The 22,926-nt window shown below is 39.1% G+C and overlaps 1 protein-coding gene across 4 annotated transcripts in view; it reads left to right on the forward strand.

The window, feature by feature from the left end:
• The window catches only part of VCAN (versican), a 144,737-nt gene that overhangs the window by 25,948 nt on the left and 95,863 nt on the right, over positions 1-22,926 (forward strand). The window lies entirely within an intron of this gene.

The raw sequence follows: 22,926 nt of genomic DNA on the forward strand, positions 1-22,926 counted from the left end.
TACCCTTAGTTGTTAGGGATGTGAAGGCCAGTAAGACATAAGCCTTCTTTTAAAGATGCTAGAGTCTGATTTTAGACTACCATTTCCCACTCGGCATGAGTTAGAGATTCTTAAAGACAAGATTAAGTTTAATAGTGGTAACTTTATCCAAGGGGTGCAATGAAGTTTTATTATAAAACACATTGAATATATGTTTCTGTGATTTTCAAAATGGAGCTTTATTGTATCAACAGATATCTTAGAAGCCTAAATATATAAATAGAAGTATTGAATTGGGTTATACATTTAATTTTGTCTAGGACCAAGGGGAAAACACTTGTAAAGTCCAACTTATGATATATAGCTTTTCTTCTTTTATTTTAAGTTTCATTTAATAGGAGATAGTTGGTAGGAGAATCTAGTTCTAGGAAATAAATTTGGCTATTGCTATTTCAGTAAGATGGAAATTTGTATCCAAATTCAGTACTGTGGAACTTATTTAATCACTGTTGTTTTAACTTATAATAATATCTATCAAAATGATAGTTATAAACATTTCTAGAATGCTAGTAATACTGGAACTGAACCAAAGATATTTTTGAAAAAGTATACATAAGTTCTAATTGCCTAAAAGAGCTTTATGAAATATAACTGAAACAGTGGCTTTTGAGTACAAATCTATAGTCTGATCCCATTATGAATAATCATCACAGAACAGCCTCTCTGATGGAAAGACAGGCTTGAGTACTCACGGTGCTACGGGATGGAATGCCAAGGGCCCTTCTGTGTGTCTGTTCTTCAGTCCTATCCTGATGAAGCTACCGAACCCTACCTTCTAAGGCAGCAGACTCCTTAACTTTTTCCGAGTCCAGAGGACTTTCTGTTTCTGCAGATGTCCTAGCAATTCCATGCCTTCTACAAGTACCATTTGAGGTACTTTTTTTTTTCCAATTTTAAATTTTTATTTTCATTTATTGTGTTGACATGGTTTCAAGGGTCTGTGACTGGATTACAGGGCATCCCAAACCACTCTGAACCTATTGAGAGCTGGCTCCCCTGCAGTCTGTTCAGAGTACTGCAACTAGTGTGGGGAGAATTGGGCTCTGTTGGAAGAGTAGCTCTGTGAGCGTGCATGTGCACCGCAAATAGAAGGATTTACTAGTCATACAGGAGTCCATTCTTGCCGCCATAAACACCACTTCTAAGGCAACTGTTATTCATAAAACTAATCTATGCCCCAATGTAACCCAGCTGAATTTGTACAGTTACTTGGGACAAATGTTCCACATATTTGATGACTGAAAACTTGTGTATTATAGCATCAATTTACTTTGGGTATTTATACCAAGCCAACAGAATATGAACCTTTTTGTTTCAGCACCTAAAAGTTGGAAGAGAAAGATAAAAGAATCATTGTAAATACCAATTCAAGCATTGGCTGAAGTTTGTATCCGCTGAGTTACAAGGGTTTTTATTTGTTTCATAGAAGGAACTTGACAATTTTGGAATATATTGAGAATGTTTCCAATAACATTGTGCTGGAAGTTTTTTCCTCCTTGTCTTCTGTCCCTTGGAATAATTAGCAAATCTTGGGACACTTGTCTTTTTTCTCTTAACTTGAAATTGGATTGGTGGTGGGTGGTTGGGGTGGGGAGGGTAAAGAGTAACTTTTGTGACTGATGATGTAAGAAGATCACACGTTCTTTTCGTAAGATGTCTCTCCTTCCTTTACTGAAGTGTGTGTCCTCCCTTTGAGGTAAAGAGCATTGGTTAAATTGTGAATTGAAAAAAATTATTGTGGAAAATTGACTTTATAAAATTACATTTGGTGTTTTAGTGCCACATTTATAAATATTATTTGAAGGGAGCCAAACCCTCATAAGGGACATTAGCTGCTGTGTTCATGGGTATAAGAATTCCCACCTATATTTTATTGCATTGTTGACAGCCAAGTATGTGTGAGAGAAGTGGTGAGGTAGTAAAAATTAGAGACATTGATGTTCTCAGAATTCATGTGATGGGACACGTACACATTTATAAACAAGGTACAATTCAGATTATTTCATATGGTCTAATGAAAAATCTAGTGACATGTAAAATGAAACCTAGTTCAAAATGACAGTTAATTTTGTTTTAATTTAGTTGTTTATCTACAAAGATATTTAGTTAACAAGATGTCAATCTTCTGGGGTTTTTTTTCTTATTTCTTGTTTTATAACATGATATTTATCCTGACATATATTCCTTTACAAAAGGAAAAATGGATCTGGTTCTTATTCTAAGATAATGATGATAATACAGTTATGCATATGAATACAATATTTATCTATTTTAAAAAATAACCTCATAAGTGTAAAAGAGCAATGACATTAGCTATGTTTACCACCAAGCATTCCAACATTAGCCTGTGTTCTCAGGAATGGTCTAGATGATATGGTGGCTTCTTAGCTATCATGCAGTAGCACCTCACTATTACTAAGCAATTATCAGAGTTAAGATCATAAAGTAAGAATCAGAAAATTAATATTTATAAAATAATCCTTATTAGGAAGCTTAATCTGTCTTTCCCGGTAAGGTAGATTTGAACCTTTCTTAGGAAGTTCCTGATAGGCTAGATCTGGAAAACATTGAGAGGGTTTCTTCTTAGAAAATTTTTTAGTTTTTTTGTTTGTTTAATTGATTGATTTTAGAGAGACATAAAGAGGTAGGGAAAGAGAGGAACATCCACTTGCTGTTTCACTTAGTTGTACATTCATTGGTTGCTTCCGATACGTAACCTGACCAGCGTTTGAACCTGCAACCTTTTCATTTCAGAATGATGCTCTAGCCAACTGAGCTAACCAGCCAGGGTTTCTTTTTAAGAAGTTTAATCTTTGTTTCCTGGTAAGGTAGATTTGAAAAATGTTGAGAGGGCTTCGACATAGTAGAAAACTGAGTTAGGGATGGGGGTTATTTAGGAGTGGTGAAGACAATTCTGAGAGAGAAAGGAGAGCCCTTGGGAAGCAGTTATATTTCTTATAATTAAGAATGGAAAGGACCACACTAAGTCCCATGTCTGTTACTAGTTCTGAGATCTTGAGCAAGCCTTCACCTCTCTAAACTTCAGTACCTTTTTCTGTGAAATGGAGACAACAAGATTACTTACTTCCAATCATGGTATGAAAATGAAATTGTTTAATGTGTAAAGCTTTTATTACAGTGCATGACACAAAGTGCTCAATAATAATAACTATTATTATAGCTTATGAGTGTATTAAGGTTCTTTATTTCCTTAAAATATGTTGAATTCATAAAAAGAAGAAATGAATTAAAATTCAACTTTGTGAATTGTGTTCTATAGAAACATTTTTTTCTGACAATATTTCTTTTTATTTTTTTGAGAGAGAGACAGAGAGAGTCAACAAAGACTCTTGTCTTTGGGGACAGACAGACAAGAAAGAATAGAGATGAGATCAATTCTTTGTTGCAGCACCTTAGTTGTTCATTGATTGCTTTCTCATATGTGCCTTGACCAGGGGCTACAGCAGACTGAGTAACCCCTTGCTCAAACCAGTGACCTTGGGCTCAAGCCAACGACCTTGGGCTTCAAGCCAGTGACCTTTGGGCTCAAGCTAGCAACCATGGAATCATGTCTATGATCCCATGCTCAACCCAGCCACCCTGTGTGTGCTCAAGCTGGTGAGCCACATTCAAGCCAGATGAGCCTCAGCTCAAGCTGGTGACCTCAAGGTTTTGAACCTGGGTTTTCCACGTCCTAGGCCGATGCTCTATCCACTGCACCACTGCCTGGTCAGGCCTGACAATATTATTAAATGTAGAAAGAATCCTGACAAGCTATAAAATTTCTTCTTTGGAACATTCTTAAAACTTTAAAACTAGAATTAATCTAAAATGTTATAATTACAATACTCTGTCAAAGTCTGAGTCATGGTACCTTGAAGGATAAAGAAAATAACCGGAAATGAGTCATTTTATGAAGAAGGGTGACTCTCACGTCAAGGTATTTTGAATATGATAAATTGCTTGAACATTATTGAATAATTAAAAATAATACTGTGGCAAAATAATAATTCCTATACTATCCTTCCTAAATTGTTTAAAATCAATTTATTCTGTGATTAGAACATTATCTTGTCGAATCACAGTGTTCAGAAATTAATCTGGTGTCTGACTCCCCACAAAGCGTCATGGGCACATAAACATGTCCGCTTTCCCAGAGGGGGGTTTAAATACTTCTGAAAGTGCTGTGCTGAAAAACTGGCATTTAATAGGACATATGTATATAAAGTTGTATCTATAGCAAAAAATAATTTCTAAGTAAGGTAGAGAAGACAGTATTGGAAAGAATGGAGTCCAATGTAAATATTTCAGCTAAAAAAACCACCTAAACAATTAAGGAAACTTTAATTCTTTTTTAATGAAATCAATAGATTGTCACTTGGTTTCTTTATAATAGCAAGTACTTGTAAGAAAATAGTTTCCTTTAGTAAGAGGCTTAATTTCCTCTGCAGATAAATCAGAGGGTAGTAGATGAGGTCAGACTGTTTTCTTTCACACTTGACATTTTTATTCATTTGCAAATGGGTCAACACTTGCAGTCTCCTCTCCAGATCTGGCAAGTTATTGCTCTAGGACAGGGATCCAGAACCTATGGCTCGTGAGCCAGATGTGGCTCTTTTGACAGCTGCATCTGGCTTGCAGACAGATCTTTAATAAAAATAATAATAACATTAAAAATATAGAACATTCTCATGTATTACAATTCATTCATTTTCTACCACTCATGTTCATGGTTGCGGGTGGCTGGAGCCAATCATAGCTATCCTCCGGGACAACACCAAATTTTTATTGGATAATGCATAATGTACACGGGTTGTTGTATGGCTCTCACGGAATTACATTTTAAAATATGTGGCATTCATGGCTCTCTCAGCCAAAAAGGTTCCAGACCCCTGCTCTAGGAGCTCTTTGCCCCTTTGACCTGAGCACCTTGGTGATTTACGTACTCTTCTGTGACCTGTATTTCTATGCAACCCTAGCTTTTGGCTTTTAATTCACCTGGAATAACTATCACCCTACTATTCTAATTTTCTCGCTCTCTCAGAAGGTTCCCTGAATTTTGATGTATCTGTGATGTACTATGGGCTCTTTCATTCATTTTATGTCCTCCATCTGAGCCCTAGATAATCTCTTTCACTATTTTTTAAAAATTTTAATTTATTGTGTTTACATGGATTCAAGTGTCCCACTGAATATAACTCCCTCACCCCTCACTCCTGTGTCCCTTTTTATACCCCATTTGTCTTCTCCCTAACTCCCTCCCTGCTTTTCTCTAGGATTTGCTGTCTCATTATCTGTATCTATGTGTTATGTATATATAATTTCACTAATCACTTCATCTTCTCTGATCCCATCCCCTCATCCCTCTTCCCTCTGACAGCTGTCCCTCTGGACCCTGGACCCGCCTCTGCCTCTATTCTGTTCCTCAGTTCACTTTGTTCATTAGATTCCACATATGTGTGAGGTCATAGGATATTTGTCTTTCTCTGCCTGCTTATTTCACTTAACATAATAGTCTCCAGGTCCATCCATGCTGTCGCAAAAGGTAAGATTTCCTTCTTTTTCATGGCCACATAGTATTCTATTGTGTATTTGTACCAAAAATTTTTAATCCACTTGTCCAATGATGGACACTTGGACTGTTTCCAGATCTTGACTATTATGAACAATGCTGCAATAAACATGGGGGTGCATATCTTCTTTTGAATCAGTGATTTGGTATTCTTAAGATATATTACTAAAAGTGGGATAGCTGGGTTAAAAGGCAGTTCCATTTTTAATTTTTTGAGGAAACCCTACACAGTTCTCCACAGTGGCTGCACCAGTCTGCATTCCCACCAGCAGTGCAGGAGGGTTCCCTTTTCTCCACACCCTCGCCAGCATTTATTCTGTGTTGATTTGTTAATGAGTGCCATTCTGACTGGTGTCAGGTGGTATCTCATTGTGGTTTTAATTTGCATTTTTCTAATGATTAGTGTTGTTGAACATTTTTTCATATGCCTGTTGGTCATCTGTATGTCCTCTTTGGAGAAGTTTCTCTTCATTTCTTTTGTCCATTTTTTAATTGGATTGTTTACTTTCCTGGTGTTGAGTTTTAGAAGTTCTTTATATATTTTGGTTATTAACCCTTTATCAGACGTATTGGCGAATATGTTCTCCCATTGTGTGGGTTGTCTTTTTACTTTGTTCATGGTGTCTTTTGCTGTGCAAAAGTTTTTTAGTTTGATACAGTCTCATTTGTTCATCCTGTACTTTATTTCACTTGCCCATGGAGATAAATCAGCAAATATATTGCTATGAGAGATATTGGAGAGTTTACTGCCTGTTTTCTTCCAAGTTGTTTATGGTTTCACGACATACATTTAATTAAGTCTTATATCGATTTTGAGTTTATTTTTGTGAATGGTATAAATTGGTGGTCTAGTTTCATTTTTTTGCATGTAACTGTCCAATTTTCCCAACATCATTTATTTTTTTATTTTTAAAATTTTTTTCTGTATTCCTCTGAAGCTGGAAATAGGGAGAGACAGTCAGACAGACTCCCACATGCGCTCGACCGGGATCTACCCAGCACGCCCACCAGGGGTGACGCTCTGCCCCTCCTGGGTGTTGCTCTGCTGCAACCAGAGCCACACTAGCACCTGGGGCAGAGGCCAAGGAGCCATCCCCAACACCCGGGCCATCTTTGCTCCAATGGAGCCTTGGCTGCGGGAGGGAAGAGAGAGACAGAGAGGAAGGAGAGGGGAAAAGGTGGAGAAGCAGATGGGCACTTCTCCTGTGTGCTCTGGCCGGGAATCGAACCCGGGACTTCTGCACGCCAGGCCGATGCTCTACCACTGAGCCAACTGGCCAGGGCCCCCAACATCATTTATTAAAGAGACTGTCTTTACCCCATTGTATGCCCTTACCTTCTTTTTCAAATATCAATTGACCATAAAGGCGTGGGTTAATTTCTGGAATCACTGTTCTGTTCCATTGATCTGTATACCTGTTCTTATGCCAGTACCAAGCTGTTTTGATTACAGTGGCCTTGTAGTATAACTTGATATCAGGAAGTGTAATACCTTCCACTTTATTCTTTTTTATCAAGATTGCTGAGGCTATTCATGTTCTTTTTTGGTTCCATATAAATCTTTGAATATTTGTTCTATATTTTTAAAGTATACCATTGGTATTTTAATAGGAATTGCATTGAATTTATAGAAATGCTTTGGGTAATATAGACATTTTAATTATGTCTAGTCTTCCTATCCATGAACACGGTATCTGTTTCACTTGTTTGTATCTTCCTTGATTTCTTTTATCAATGTTTTATAATTTTCCATGTACAAGTCCTTTACCTCCTTGGGTAAATTTACTCCAAAGTGCTATATTTATTTAGTTGCGATAGTGACGGGGATTGTTTCTTTAATTTCTTTTTCAGACATTTATTGTTGGTGTAGAAAAATGCCACTGAATTCTGAATACTAATTTTATATCCTGCCACCTTGTTGAAATCATTTATCAGATCTAGTAGTTTTTTGACTGAGACTTTAGGGTTTTCTATATCATGTCATCAGCAAATAATGATAGTTTTACTTCTTCTTTTTAATTTGGATGCCTTTTATTTATTCTTCTTGTCTGATTGCTGTGGCTAGGACTTCCAGAACTATGTTGAATAAGAGTGGTAAAAGGGGGCACCCCTGCCTTGTTCCTGATTTTAAGGGGATTGCTTTCAATTTTTGCCCATTGAGTATGATATTGGCCATGAATTTGTCATAGATGGCCTTTATCATGTTGAGGTATGTTCCCTGTATTCCCACTTTGCTGAAAGTTTTGATCATAAGTGGGTGCTGGATTTTATCAAATGCTTTTTCTGCATCTATTGATATTATCATATGATTTTTATCCTTTCTTTTTTTTATGTGATAAATCACATTGATTGATTTGTGAATATTGTAGCATCCTTGCCTCTCCATAATAAATCTCACTTGTTCATGATGTATTGCTGGATCCAGTTTGCTAATATGTATATTTTGTTGAGAATTTTAGCGTCTAAGTTCATCAGAGATACTGGCCTATAGCTTTCTTTATTTGTAGTGTCTTTACCTGTTTCGAATGAGGATTATGCTTGCCTCATAAAAGGAGCTTGGAAGTCTTCCCTCCTCTTGAATTTTTTGAAATAGCTTGAAAGGATAGGTGTTAGTTCTTCTTTGAATATTTGGTAAAATTTGCCTATGGAGCCATCTGGCATTTGTTTGCTGGGAGTTTTTTGATAACTGTTTCAATTTCATTTGTTGTAATCGGTCTGTTTAGGTTTTCTGATTCTTTTAGATTGAGTTTTGGAAGGTTATATTTTCCTAGGAATTTATCCATTTTGCCTAGTTTGTCCATTTTTTTGGCATACAGATCTTCATAGTATTTTCTTACAATTCTTTGTATTTCTGTGATGTCAGTTGATACTTTTCACTTTCATTTCTAATTTTATATATCTGAGTCCTCTCTCTTTTTCTCTTGATGAGTCTGATTAAAGGTTCATCAATCTCATTTACCCTTTCAAAAAACCAGCTCTTGGTTTAATTAATCTTCTATATTGTTTTTTTATCCTCTATGTCATTTATTTCTGCTCTGATCTTTATTATTTTCTTCCTTTTACTTCCTCTGGGCTTTATTTGTTGTTCTTTTTCAAGTTATTTTAGATGCAAATTTAAGTTGTTTATTTGAGCTTTTTCTTGCTTCTTAAGGTATGCCTATAATGCTATGAACTTCCCTCTCAGGATTGCTTTTGCTGTGTCCTATAAATTTTGAGTTGTTATATGTTCATTTTCATTTGTTTCAAGGAAATTTTTTATTTCTTCCTTGATATTGTTGTTAATCCATTCATTATTTAATAACATGCTACTTAGCCTCCAAGTGTTTGTATATTCTTTAGTTTTTCTATTGTACTTAATTTCTAGTTTCATGCCATTGTGATCTGAAAAGATGTTTGTTAAGATTTTAATTTTCTTAAATTTATTGAGACTTGTTTTGTGTACTGACATGTGATCTATCCTAGAGAATGTATCATGAGCACTTGAAAAGAATGTATATTCTGCTGCTTTGGGATGAAAGGTCCTGAGGATAGCTATTAAACCCAGTTGATCTATTGTGTTATTTAAGGCTGCTGTTTGTTGTTTTTCTGTCAGGAGGATCTATTCATTGATGTTAGTGGGGTATTGAAATCCCCTACTATTATACTATTGTTGTTGATCTCACCCTTTATATGCATCAAAATCTGCTTTATAAATTTAGGTGCTTCTATATTAGGCACATAGATATTTACAATGGTTATATCCTCCTGCTGGATTATGTAGCAACCTTCTTTATCCCTTACTATATAGCCAGGGTTTTAAAGTCTATTTTGTCAGATATAAATATTGCTACCCCAGCCTTCTTTTCATTTCGATTTACATGAAATACTTCTTTCCATCCTTTCACTTTTAATCTATGTGTATCTTTTGTTCTGAAGTAGGTCTCTTTAAACAGTATATATGTGGGTTCTGTTTTCTTATTCATGCAGCTATCCTATGTTATTTGATTGGAGCATTTAATCCATTTACATTTAAGGTTATTATTGATATGTATTTATTACAATTTTATTTTTTTTCTCTCTCTCTCTTTTTTTTTTGTATTTTTCTGAAGCTGGAAACGGGGAGAGACAGTCAGACAGACTCCCACATGCGCCCGACCAGGATCCACCCGGCACGCCCACCAGGGGCGACGCTCTGCCCACCAGGGGGCGATGCTTTGCCCCACCGGGGTATCGCTCTGCCGTGACCAGAGCCACTCTAGCACCTGGGGCAGAGGCCAAGGAGCCATCCCCAGCGCCTGGGCCATCTTTGCTCCAATGGAGCCTCGCTGCAGGAGGGGAAGAGAGAGACAGAGAGGAAGGAGAGGGGGAGGGGTGGAGAAGCAAATGGGTGCTTCTCCTATGTGCCCTGGCCAGGAATCGAACCTGGGTTACCCCGCACGCCAGGCTGACGCTCTACCGCTGAGCCAACTGGCCAGGGCCTACAATTTTATTATTTAAATCTGCAATCCTCATTTTCTTGATTTTTTTTTTAACTTTTCTTTTTTTACAGCAGGCCCCTTAACATTTCTTACAGTACTGGTCTGGTTGTAATAAATGCCTTTAGGTTTTTTTGTCTTGGAAGCTTTTTATTTCTACTTCAATTTTAAATGATAGCCTTGATGGATAAAGAAGTCTTGGTTCTACAACCAATACTTTTCATCTTGCTTTGCATCAATCTTGCCAATCTTTTCTGCCCTCAAGTGTTTCTGTTGAGAAGTTGGGTGTCATCCTCATGGGGGCTCCTTTGTATGTAATTCACTGCTTTACTCTTGTAGCCTTTAGTATTCTTTATTTGTCTCTTAACATTGACAGTTTATGATGTGTCTTGCCTTCTTGGGTTCCTCTTAATGGAATTCTCTGTGCTTCTTGAACTTGTGCAACTTTTTCCTTCATCAATTTAGAAAATTTTTCAGCTATGATTTCTTCAATCAGGTTCTCTATTCCTTGTTCGTTCTTTTCGCTTTCAGGACCCCTATGATGCAGATGTTGTTTCTCTTCATATTGTCACAGAGCTTTCTTAGAGTGTCCTCAGACTTTTTGAGTCTCTTTTCTTATGCTGTTCTGCTTCCATGCTTTCATTTATCTGGTCCTGTAAATTGCTGATTTGATCCTCTGCTTCATCTAACCTGCTTTTAATTCTTTCTAGTGCAGTCTTTATTTTTGATATTGTATTGTCATTTCTGGTTCCTTTTTTTAAATTATTTCAATGTCCTTTTTGATGCTTGCTATCTCTTCATTTAGGTGCTCATTTTGTCCATCCATTGTTTTGAAATTTTTGTGTGGTTTTTATGAAGAAGATGGGTTGGGTGGTACTGTCCTCCAGGCCACTTGTTTTTCTTGTTCTATGAATGCTTCTTGAAGGTACTATTTTCCCTCTTGTTGTATGTGAGTATTAGATGCGGTTGGTCCTTTCATGGGTATGAGTATTCCTTCAGGGTGGCTGGTTCTAAGGGTGAACATTGATTATGTGTATACACACTGTGCAATATCTTTCCTGTTAGGAATACTTATTCTTCACTGTGTCTGGTGCCTGCTAGACTCCACCTTTGGGTTTGCTGGTTGTGTGGGTGGTTGAGTCTAGGATTGGTGCTTTTTGCCAACCTCTACCGGTAGTGTTCACTCTAATGCTTCTTGAGTTGGCGTCAGTTGTTGTTGATAACCTGCTGTGGGCTACCAGTTTGCAGCTACTGCACTTTTCACTGTTTATGTCTGCATTTTCTGAGTCTCTGTGTGAGGGGGCAACCTTTATATAAGGATCAGCTTCCTCCTGCTAGATGACCACAGCTCCATAAAAGCCCCAAGCTCTGTAAAATTTGTTGCTACTTTTCAGCTTCTCCTCCTCCTCTTACAGCTGCTTGGTCTTCCTACAGAGTCTTCTGTAGAAAGACAGTAGTGTGGGCTCAGACTGGTCTCATACAACGTACACCTCTATAAGTTGCATGCTTGGTGGGTTAGGGCAGCTGAGATTGTGAATACAATGTTAGTGGAACCCCCTACTTCAGCAGTCTCTTGGTCAGGAGCTCAGTGCAGGGAATGTGGCTCCTTCTTCAGAGCTTGATCCCTCAGCCACTGCTGAATATTCAAATTTTATTTCTCCCCAACAAGATGAGCAGCAGGTTCAGACTAGTGTGGCCAACAGTCCTTTCTGCAGATGTTCTTTCAGCTGGTGAGACCCTATTCTCAGGGAGGAAGACTGAGAGAGGCCTCTCCTGGGGCTGACTGTGCCCCTCAGAAAGAGGCTAAGCCCTTTGACCAGATCCAGCAATAGGCTCAAAGGGACTCACACCTTAAATGTTCATGCTCCAAGCCTCTTTCCCTTCCCCCTAGCCTAGCAGGATGGAATATCCAGTGCCCAGGCTGGCTGACTGTGAAGCTCCACTCTATCCATTGCACATGAGCCTCTGTGCAGGTTCTGATCACAGAGAGTGGAACTCACCTCAGCTGGGCCTGATGTGAGGAGCTTTTCCTTAGGATACCTAACAACTCTAGCAAGGGTTGTTAGGTCCTGAACCAATGCTCTCCACAGCTGGCCACTGGATATGTCAACCCTGGGCTTTCAAGCAGGAACACAGCACAGACCATTGGGAGACACTGCCCATGACTGGCCCTCAGCAACCTTTTTGGAGATACAAACAATTCAGAGTTTGTGGCTGCTTCTGCTGAGCCCAGGTGTACATGGAAATATCAAGCTGCATGCCTAGGCTCGCTTTTTTCCACTCTGGTCCTGGGGGAAGTCTGCTCACATGGCCAAGTTTCCCTGAGTCTTGCCTCCTGCAGCCTCTGTCTGCTGACTGCTTGTTGGGTTTAGCTGCTGAAAAAACCTCTGCGAGGGTCTAGAGCCTGCGGCAATTCAGGGATTAGGAAGAGTGGTGGGTGTGGCTCTGCCCTTTGGCCCCAGGTGTCATTCGGTCCAGACTTTCACAGAACTGTAGGGTGAGGCCCCAGGAGTCTGCAGGGTGTGGCCATTGAGACCTAGAGGTGTGGTCTTCCCCCTCTCAGGACAGTTTCAGCTGAGTCTCTTCTGAGGTGGAAGCACCAGTCATAGACTCGGGAGAGTGTGGGGGAAGCACCGTTCTCAACACCAGAAAACTGAGTCACTGACGTGCCCCCTGCTTCCTGGCTTCTCAGAATGACCCGTAGCCATCCCTGGGGTAGGAGACACTCCCAAGGGCAGAGCAGTTGCTTCTCCCCAGGCTGGTGCCACTCAGAGGGGATTGCTCCATCCACGAAAGATGGTGACTGCAGTACTGGAGAATGACTCAACACAGGGGTTCCAGTGTCCATCCCCCACAGTGTCTCTCCCCGGGCCTCCAACTTTACACTCTCCTCCCGCAACTCCAGTCCTATAAGCTCTCTCCCTGCCAGAGCCCCAAGTAAGTGGCTGTGAACAAGGTTTTCTGCGTGGGCCCTTTAAAACGGAGTCTGCGTTTGAGAGGTGTGTCTCTTTCTCATGGACAGAAACCAAGCTCATTTACAGCTAGATGCTGTCTGAGTGCCTCTTCTAGGCTCTGGGGTTCTATGCTGGTGCTCCCAGCCTGGGGCTGAGCACCCACACCTCTCAAGGCAACCCACCCCTGCAATGAGAATGCCCCCGGGCCGCCGCTCACTCCTTGAGCGAGGCAGCCCTTTCTGTGTCTCCACCTGTAAAGCCAGTAGCCATCATCGTGGCCATTCACATGCAGGTTTGCATTAGATTTGGACAGATGGATATAAAACAACAGAGCCAAGAACTGGTGGGCCATTAGCTTTAATCCTAAATTGTACCCGGTGGTCAAGTAAAAACACACTCTGGGTTCCAAAACCCACTCATTCAGTGCTCACAAAGCTACTGACTTATCTGAGTTTCCTAGAATCAAAGGTTTCTAGCTCACTAGCCTTATTCACTTCTGTTTCCCATCTCCTTCCTTCTCTCTGCATAAACTCTGCACAAACTGGCTTCTGCTTCAACACTCTGCCATCTTGGCTGCTTCTCCTGGCCTCCTCCACGTGGCCTTACTCTGCTCTCCTCTCTGCTCTCTCCTCTAATGATAATTTCAGGAACTGAGAGAGAGCAAGATCCCGGTCTGCCCCACTTTATAGTGTAGAAACCAAAACCTTTAATCCAATATACAAACAAAGAAGTCTCTGATACAAAGTCACTTATCTGAGGCATAATGGGATTCCTCATGAGAGTGTACCACCCCACATCAAAAAGGGTGGGAAAGGCTTAGTCCTAAAACCAAGCCCCAGGCTACAAGATTCCTACCTGCTTATAGCCTGTCCCCCACACCCAATACAAACTATAAGTGAGCAAACATATATATCATATTTAAAAACTTATTTGACCAACATTCCACCCCTTTTGCTCACTTCACAATCTAAAGCACAGGTATTCCTGCACAAGGAAATTAGGCATATTATATAAGTTACAACAGCACAAATCAAACAGTTTCAACAATTACAAAGGTATAATTCACCAGTCTTTGAGCACTTAGCCCAAAGTGCAAAATGTCCTCAGCCTTCTTTCTAGCCATTTGAAAGGCTTCCCAGGGCAGGGGGAGTGCTACCTGCAAAGCCGCCCCCCACCCCCATCAGGGTATTTCACATTGTCCAAAATTCATAAGTCCATCCAGCAAAGGAGCCAGTGCCCACTCCGGTGGTAGTCAAGGAATAAGTCCAAGCACATGGGGCCTCAGCCACCCCCCTCATCCCTGCCATCCAGGCAGGTCTTACACTGTCCCAAGGAGGAGCACGTGGCAGTGGCAGTCAGCATTTCCATCTCTGCTCCAGAGAACATGATGGCATTCACCCCTATTTCCCCAAATTGCAGACGTACCAGGGACATAGCAAGTGCTCCTTGCTGCTGGGCTCTCATCTTCTGGAGACTGCAGATCGCAACTCCAGCCTGATTCTCCTCATCCTCCAAAGAGGAACTGAAAACATCAGCTCCCACTGCGGGGCTTGAGCCCTGTGCTGCTACTGCCTTCTGCTCCGCAGACCTCCCAGCCCCAGCCCCAGCCTTAGCCCCAGCCTCCTGCCGCTGCTGGCTCTCCACAATGTCCAAGGCAAGCTGCAACTCATGAACCTGTGATTCCTCTTCCAGCCACTGCTATATTTCCAAGCGAATCTCACAAACCTGGTCGGCCTCCTCCAGCACTTCCTCCAGCTCCAGGGTCAGCATCTCTTTTTCCCACCTTTGCTCCAGCTCCTTCCACTGCTCAGTTTTTAGGTCCCAGGCAGCCTCTTCCACAGGTCTTTCAGTTTCCTCACTCATGGCTGTAAAAGTCAGCCAGCCTACGGCCCCTAAAAGGACAGCCATGGGGAACCATAACAGCAGCCAGTCCTCTACCATGCACCTCAAGGGTGGCGACTCCATAACGATCTCCGAATCCTGCCACAGACTACGCCAAATATAAAACCAGTAGCCACCATTGTGGCCATTCACAGGCAGGTTCGCATTAGATTCGGACAGATGGTAATAAAACAACAGAGCCAAGAACTGGTGGGCTGTCATCTTTAATCCTAGCTTGCACCCGGTGGGCAAGTAAAAACATACACTGGGCTCCAAAACCCACTCATTCAGTGCTCACAAAGCTACTGACTTATCTGAGTTCCTAGAATCAAAGGTTTCTAGCTCACCAGCCTTATTCACCTCTGTTCCCCATCTCCTTCCTTCTCTCTGCACAAACTGGCTTCTCACTCAACACTCTGCCATCTTGGCTGCTTCTCCTCTTCCCCACGTGGCCTTTCTCTGCTCTCTTCTCTAATGCTAATCTCAGGAACCAAGAGAGAGCAAGCTCCCGAGGTCTGCCCCACTTTATAGTGTAGAAACCAAAACCTTTAATCCAATATACAAACAAAGAAGTCTCTGATACAAAGTCACTTATCTGAGGCATAATGAGATTCCTCATGAAAGTGCACCGCCCTACATCAAAAAGGGTGGGAAAGGCTTAGTCTTAAAATCAAGCCCCAGGCTACAAGGATCCTGCCTGCCCCACACCCAATACAAACTATAAGCGAGCAAACCTATATATCATATTTAAAAATGTATTTGACCAACACCGCCCTTCCTACCAGTCTCGGTGTGGTTTTTTCAGTGATCCTTGGGTATAGGCCAGGGGTCAGAAATTTTTTGGCTGAGAGAGCTATGAACGTCACATATTTTAAAATGTAATTCCTTGAGAGTCATTCCTGTGTATGTTATGCATTATCCAGTAAAAATTTGGTGTTGTCACAGAGGACAGCTGTGATTGGCTCCAGCCTCCTGCAACCATGAACATGATTGGTAGGAAATGAATGGATTGTAATACATGAAAATGTTTTATATTTTTAACATTATCATTATTTTTATTAAAGATTTCTCTGCGAGCCATATGCAGCCATCAAAAGAGCCACAACTGGCTCACGAGCCATAGGTTCCCAACTCCTGGTATAAGCTTTTCTTAGTTTAGTCCAAAGTTGGTTTTTCAGGATGACTGCTCTTAAATTAAGTTGTAATCTAATTTGGTCCTGGGAGGTGGCAGTTGGAAAGTCTGCCTACTCTGTTGTCACCTTTCTACCCTCTCTCTCTCTCTCTCTCTCTCACTTTTATTATCTCTGAAACTTGAATGTCTGACTATAATGACCTTCCTGCAAATGTTTACTTGTACCTCCTTTTCCCCTAGACTGTGGATTCTGGGAGGGAAGAAACCATGTGTGTGTCTACTATCTTCCTGCAGGTAGTAGGTGCTCCATAGATGGAGTGGAATAAGTTAGTGAATGAGTAAATTAACCTCCAAACTATATGTGCCCACTCTCCACACCTTGCTTTATATTTACTTGGCCCTTGGAAAAACTTCACATCTCTTTAGGCTTTGTCACTATTCTACTTGCTTCTTAATTTTCTTTTTTTGTATTTTTCCGAAGTGAGAAGCAGGGATGGGGGGAGATAGACAGACTCTTACATGTACCTGACCCAGGATCCACCCGGCATGCCCACCAGGGGGCGATGCCCGGCCCTTCTGGGGCATTGCTCTGTTGCATTGCTCCTGAGATGACAGCCATGGAGCCATCCTCAGTGCCTGGGCCAACTTTGCTCCAATTGAGCCTTGGCTGCAGGAGGGAAAGAGAGAGACAGAGAGGAAGGAGAGAGGGAGGGGTGGAGAAGCACATGGGTGCTTCTCCTATGTGCCCTGACTGGAAATCAAACTTGGGAACTTCACACACTGGGCCAACACTCTACCACTGAGCCAACCAGCCAGGGCTGGTTCTTAATTCCCTTTATAGTTTAATTTTATTTTTGTTGTTTTGTATGCAAACTGTAAGTCAAATGCCTTGTAGAATGATTGGGACTCAAAATACACCAAAAAAGAACAACAAAAATAAAAATGTTTCTGGTTTTGACTCTCACAAATAATCGTTATGCCTTTAATGTATTTTCAAGGGGCCTGTTGTATGACCATCAAAATATTTAAACACCTTGGCCATGTCATTCACCTACTCAGCATTGTGTAGTGAATTTCTGTTGCCTCCTCCTCAAGCAGAAATTCTGCCTGAGTTTTGAAGCCCCTTGAACCTGGCTCGGGAGTAACCTATGTGATCTTGTTTACCTCTCTCCAGCATGAGTGTGCAAAAGTGCCCTCCACAGATCCTGTGTTTTCTCCTGCTTGCACGTCTGCTTTGTCCCCTTGGAAAACACACCCCCTCGGCTTTGCGATGTTCTGGTCTTCCCTGCTTCCTAAAGCCCAACTTTGGTGCTCTCACCTCACACTGAGATTTCCTGGCTCTGAACTCTCACCTTTCCTAGACCTTGTTCTACATATTTGGATGTTATCTACTAATATTATTTCTGCAAAACTTCTGTAAACTTCTGATAGAGATTAGGCTATAAATATGTATAATTCTCTCAACCAAAATTAACATATTTTAGCAATAAACACATAATAATTACTCAAGAAATACTTGGTGGTAATTGTGGTATTTCTCAAAACTTCGTCTTTTTTGAAAACTGCCTCCACCAGCCTCCCATTTATATAATTTTTTTAAAAAATGGCAAGCTTTGTTCACCAAATTTACTAAGGATTTTTTTTTTTATCCTTTATTGCCTCAGCATAATGCTCATTTATCTCTCTGAGTATCTTCTCTCATTCTTTTCTGTGGTGTCTCAGAAATAATTCCTTCCTGGAGGCACTCATTTCTCTTCCCAGCCCTCAGAATAATTGCCCTTTTCTTGCCTTCCCAGTCAACAGTCGTCTCTGGGACTGGTTCCTTTGTACTTATCACAGGTTAACTTTTCTACTTCTTTCTGTGTCAAAACCCAGCAGTGTTGTCACTTCTGTGACTTGTATAATGCCTCCACCACATCCTGTGTCTGACCTATAGCCAAATATAATGTTTCCTATTTGTTTTAATTATATAAGTTCCTTTAGATGTGAAAAGCAAAAAATTTAGGTAAAGGCGTGAAGGTCATTAGGCTGGTCTTGGAGCAGGGCTTATTTCCAGACTTTTTGGAGGCTTTAATTGGACAAAAATCAGTCAGATATCAAATCTGGAAATTTTATGATTTCTGCCTGTAGGTTCTTAGATTGACTTCTAATTTCAATAAAATTTACAGCATTTAATCTACTTTACAGCATGAAGAATACTTCACTGGTGGGAATTATTTAAGAATTAGTGACATTCAGTTAAAAAGTCACAAGTCAGCCGGAAGAACTTCCTGTATATGATGTTCAGCCAATAATTTGAAATCCATATTGTGGGTTATAGACCCTGTCTACAGTGATTGAGACTGGAGCTAGAACATGATGAAAATTTTTTAGCTATTCTCCGTAAAACTAAGAATCGTAGCTCAGAGCTATGGTTATGCTTCTTACATATAGGCTTTGGAGGTTAACACACTTATTAGGGGTGTGAAACCGAACATGGAGTGTCTGTTTATGAGTCTGAATGATCTAGCACAGAGCCACTGATGAAAACCACTAGCTGATGTGCAGGAACATCTCTGGCAGATGGCGTCTTTATTCAGTGCAGTGACTTCAGTAGATTGACAGTGAGGTGACCATAGCCAGGGTAAGGAAGGGAACTATTTATTACAGAGCTGCTTGTCAGACATTAAAAAAAAAGACCCCTCCTTTTTGAACGTAAGAAAACTGAGGCACCAGAGAGATTAAGTTATTGGTTATTGGCTGTGCCATTTTTTTGTTCCACCGTGTAAATGAGTATCTCTAGGAAGGAATTATTTCAGGGCCACCGAAGATCCCCCAGCAGAGAAACAGCTAGTCTTACAAACCATGAAGGTGCCAAATGCTCTCACACCTTCCCTCAATCTCTGATTTACTTCATAAAAATATCCTAATTCTTATTTGAGTAATGACTACATTACTGATTTGATGGCAATGATTGGAATTGCTGGGTTAAATAGTAACTCTACTTTTAACTTTTTGAGAAACTGCTAGACTGTTGTCCAATGTGGCTATACCATTTTAAATTTTCACCAGCAGTTTTTTGGGGTCCTGCTTTTTTTACATTCTTTCCAACACTTGTTTTTATCTGACTTTTTGATCATAGCCATCCTAATGATTATGCAATAATATCTGATTGTGTTTTGATTTGCATTTTCCTGATTGCTAGTGATTTGAACAACTTCTTTATGTACTTTTTGGCTATTTATATATTATATTTTCTTGGAGAAATGTCTCTTCAGAACTTTTGCCCTCTTTTTATTGGGTTATTTGCCTTTTGGTTATTGAGTTGTATATTGAGTTCTTTATATACTTTAGATTCAAGTGACTTTTCAGATACCGTATGATTTACAAATTATTTTCTCCCAATCTATGAATTGTATTTTAACTTTCTTAATAGGAACTTTTGAAACACAAAAGATTCTAATTTGGACAAGATCCAGTTTATCAAATTTTTCTTTGGTTGTGCTTTTGGCGTCATGTCTAAGAAAATATTGTCAAGTCCTCAGTCCTGAAGACTTACGTCTGTATTTTCTTCTATTATTAACATTAACTTTTACTTTTATTTTGATCCATTTTGAGTTAATTTTTATATATGGTTTGAGAAAAGAGTCCAAATTCGTTCCTTTGCATGTGGATATCCACTTATCCCAGCACCATTAGTTGAAAAAGCTATTCTTTTTCTATGTAATAGTCTTGTTGAAAATAAATTGATCATAGATATATCAGCTTATTTCTGGACTCTCCATTTTATATTATACTTATCTATATGTTCTGTACTTATGTCAGTAACACATTGTCTTGAGCATTGTCACTCTGTAGTGGAGTTTGAAATTGGAAAAGGTGAGACCACCAACTGTGTTCTTCTTTTTCAAAATATTTTTAGATATTCTGGGTCCCCCGAGTTTCCATATTAATTTTAGGATCACTTTGTTGATTTGTACAAAGAAGCCACTTGGATTCTAATAGGGATTTCATTGAATTTCTAGATCTATTTGAGATGTATTGCCTCTCAACAATGTTAACTCTTTGGATCCATGAATCATGAGATGTTTTTTAATTCTTTTAAGGTCTTTAACTTTTTTCAATGGTATTATTTTAGCTTTCAGAGTATAAGTTTTGCAGTACTTTTGTTAAATTTAGTCTTAAGTATTTTATCTTTTTGATGCAAATATCAATGAATTTTTCTTTATTTTTTTTCTTTGTTGCAAGTGATACAATTGATTTTTACATATTGATATTGTATCTTGTATCCTGCAATCTTGCTGAACTTATTAGTTCTAATAGTTTTTTAAATGGAATCTTTAGGATTGTCTAGAATAGTTTTATTTTTTAATTTTATAACTTTAATTTAAAAGAAGGTAGAATTGTTTTGACATAAACTTTTAAAGCATGTGACAGTCATTTGCTTTAAGGTTTTGATGTCAGGGTCTCCTGGAATTCTGAATTCAAAGAGCTTCTTTGAAATACATGGGCAAGTACTTCTCAACTGTGAAACTTAAAAAAATATGCACAAACCCCTTCAAAACTGGGCCGATCCTCCTGTGTTGACCTGCAGCTGTACTGTGCCTGTTAGAGCAAATAACACGATCAGTCTCATATATTTTAAAGATTCGGACACCTAGAACTTTTTTTAAGAACTTATTTCTCACTCTAACATTTACTGCTTTGTCAATGGGAAAGGATGAGATTGACATCCTGAAAACCATAAAAATGTGTTTAAATTTTAGTGGGGCTTCTTGTGTCTTTAAGCTATTTCAAATTGACATACATGAGCTCTTGTGCATTGACACATTGACAAATATGCAAATTCCTTTTCCCATGCATGTTATCTGATTTAGAGAATGTTGGCTGACTATCAAAGCTGACTAATGACAATTCCCTAATAATTAATTTGAGGTTACAAATTTCAGAACCAAAAGTCTATGCTTTAAGCTGTGTTGTGCTTCTACTTCTGCCTAAGACAAGGGAGAAGTTGGAAAGGTGTTGATCTGGTTTTCCAGTCTCATTACCCTTTGAATTAGAAATCTCACCAACATAACACTAGAAATAGAGTGAGGTTACTTTGGCAGAGCCAGAAGTTTTCTTGTCATTGATATCAGAAGGTTGGTGATCTTCGTGCAGGTTAAAGGATCATATATTGTAGGGGGAATTGGCATGCTTCTGAATCATTTACAAATATTAGCCCTCAACAGGTTATATAGCATTGTATGTTAACTGGCAACCAAACATGCACAGCTGATGGGTTGCATGATGCAGAGGATAATGAGCATTAGTCTTCATTGCTTTGATCTTGTGTACATAGATGCAAGCAAAAGTGAGACAGAGAGAGAAAGAGAGAGAGAGAGAGAGAAAAGAAAAAGAAAACTCCTTTGAAACAAATTTAAAAATTTAAAACTTCAAAGCTAATAATAAATACATTGAATTGTTTTTATCACCATGGTACTTGACATTAACTGTATATGGTTTTATTGTATGAGATTAGAAGCTCATTTCATGGGATTACTTTTAGTTTATACCATATCTATGTTTATTATTTATATTAATATTTTATAAATAATTATAAAATATATAATAATATAATTATATATTAATATATAATAATATAACATTAAATATATTATTTATATACCCTTTTGACCCAAATAGCAAGGAAATGTACAAATCTTGAACTTCCTTATACTGAAAAAAAATCAGAAAGTTCTGTTCTCATATTGGCACAGGGCATCATGATTAGTTATAAGAGTTGAATGATAGACCAGACAGTTCAGGATAGAAGGGTTGTGAGCACAGATAAACAGAAAAAGCATAAACATTTATCACACTGCCCGGCAAATGTACCCAGCTAGCAAAGTACAGTGAGATCCCAGGCTATCTGCTACAGTCTAGGAAAGAATTGGTCATTACCTGTGATTGGCTGACACCAATTTCCCCTTGCACCTCAGTAATCACAGGGAATTGTCAGTAGGAGAGAGATCTGGCCCACCTTTACTCTAGTTCCTGGCTCGTTAATTATTTTTCTGATTTATTCCTAGGTAGAAACTCAAACCTTTGAACAGTGAGGGCCATTTTTTATGTTTTGATTTGTTTTTATCATTGCTTGCTTTTTCAGTCTGTGTCATTTTTAAGTTAGCCAGGACACGGCTTTAACATTTTGCAATCAGAAGTGTGGAAAAAGAACATGTATGGTCCAATTCCCATGCATGTTAGTTGTCAAGTTAAAGTGCTTTCTTTTCTTAATAACTCTGGTTATGTTAATTCCCATGATTAAGATGAATTTAGTTTGTGGAATGTCAACAAATATTAAAGTCTCACCAGCAATGTCTTCTACTTTCTTCTAGGACATTTTTGGGAAGTTAAAATAATCGGAAGTAAGATGAATTCTTACTTTTAACAACTTACCTTGACATTTTATCTTAAGTGGTGCATTGTTCTGTGTATATAAAAGAAAGATATTTTGTGTGTTTCTTTACTGATATTTTATTTGCTGCCTTTATCTAGAGAAAAATAAAGTATTTGCTCCTAGGTAGATAACATTTATAAACATGTTTCAACTCTGTACTCTGGTTACAAATTGGATACTAAGCATCCAGTAGAATTTCAGCTTTGATGAGGCCACTTCTGGAACTTAATAGCAGGCTCCTTGTCAATTTATAAAACTGATGCTTGCTTTCCAGGAAGGCAATTATCCAGTGAACCCAAAATACATGAAATTGTTTATTATAGTAGTCAGGTGTACATTTACAACACAGCCTTGTCCTATGTTAATAAAGTAAGATTTTCTCTCACAGAATGTTTTGTTTTCCCCTTCTCACTCTGTGGGTGATACTGTGATAAAAACTCAGAAGGAACTTTTACTGCCTACATCAGAGGCAAAAA

Source organism: Saccopteryx bilineata, chromosome 4 (genome assembly GCF_036850765.1).
Source record: "Saccopteryx bilineata isolate mSacBil1 chromosome 4, mSacBil1_pri_phased_curated, whole genome shotgun sequence".
Lineage (NCBI taxonomy): Eukaryota > Metazoa > Chordata > Mammalia > Chiroptera > Emballonuridae > Saccopteryx > Saccopteryx bilineata.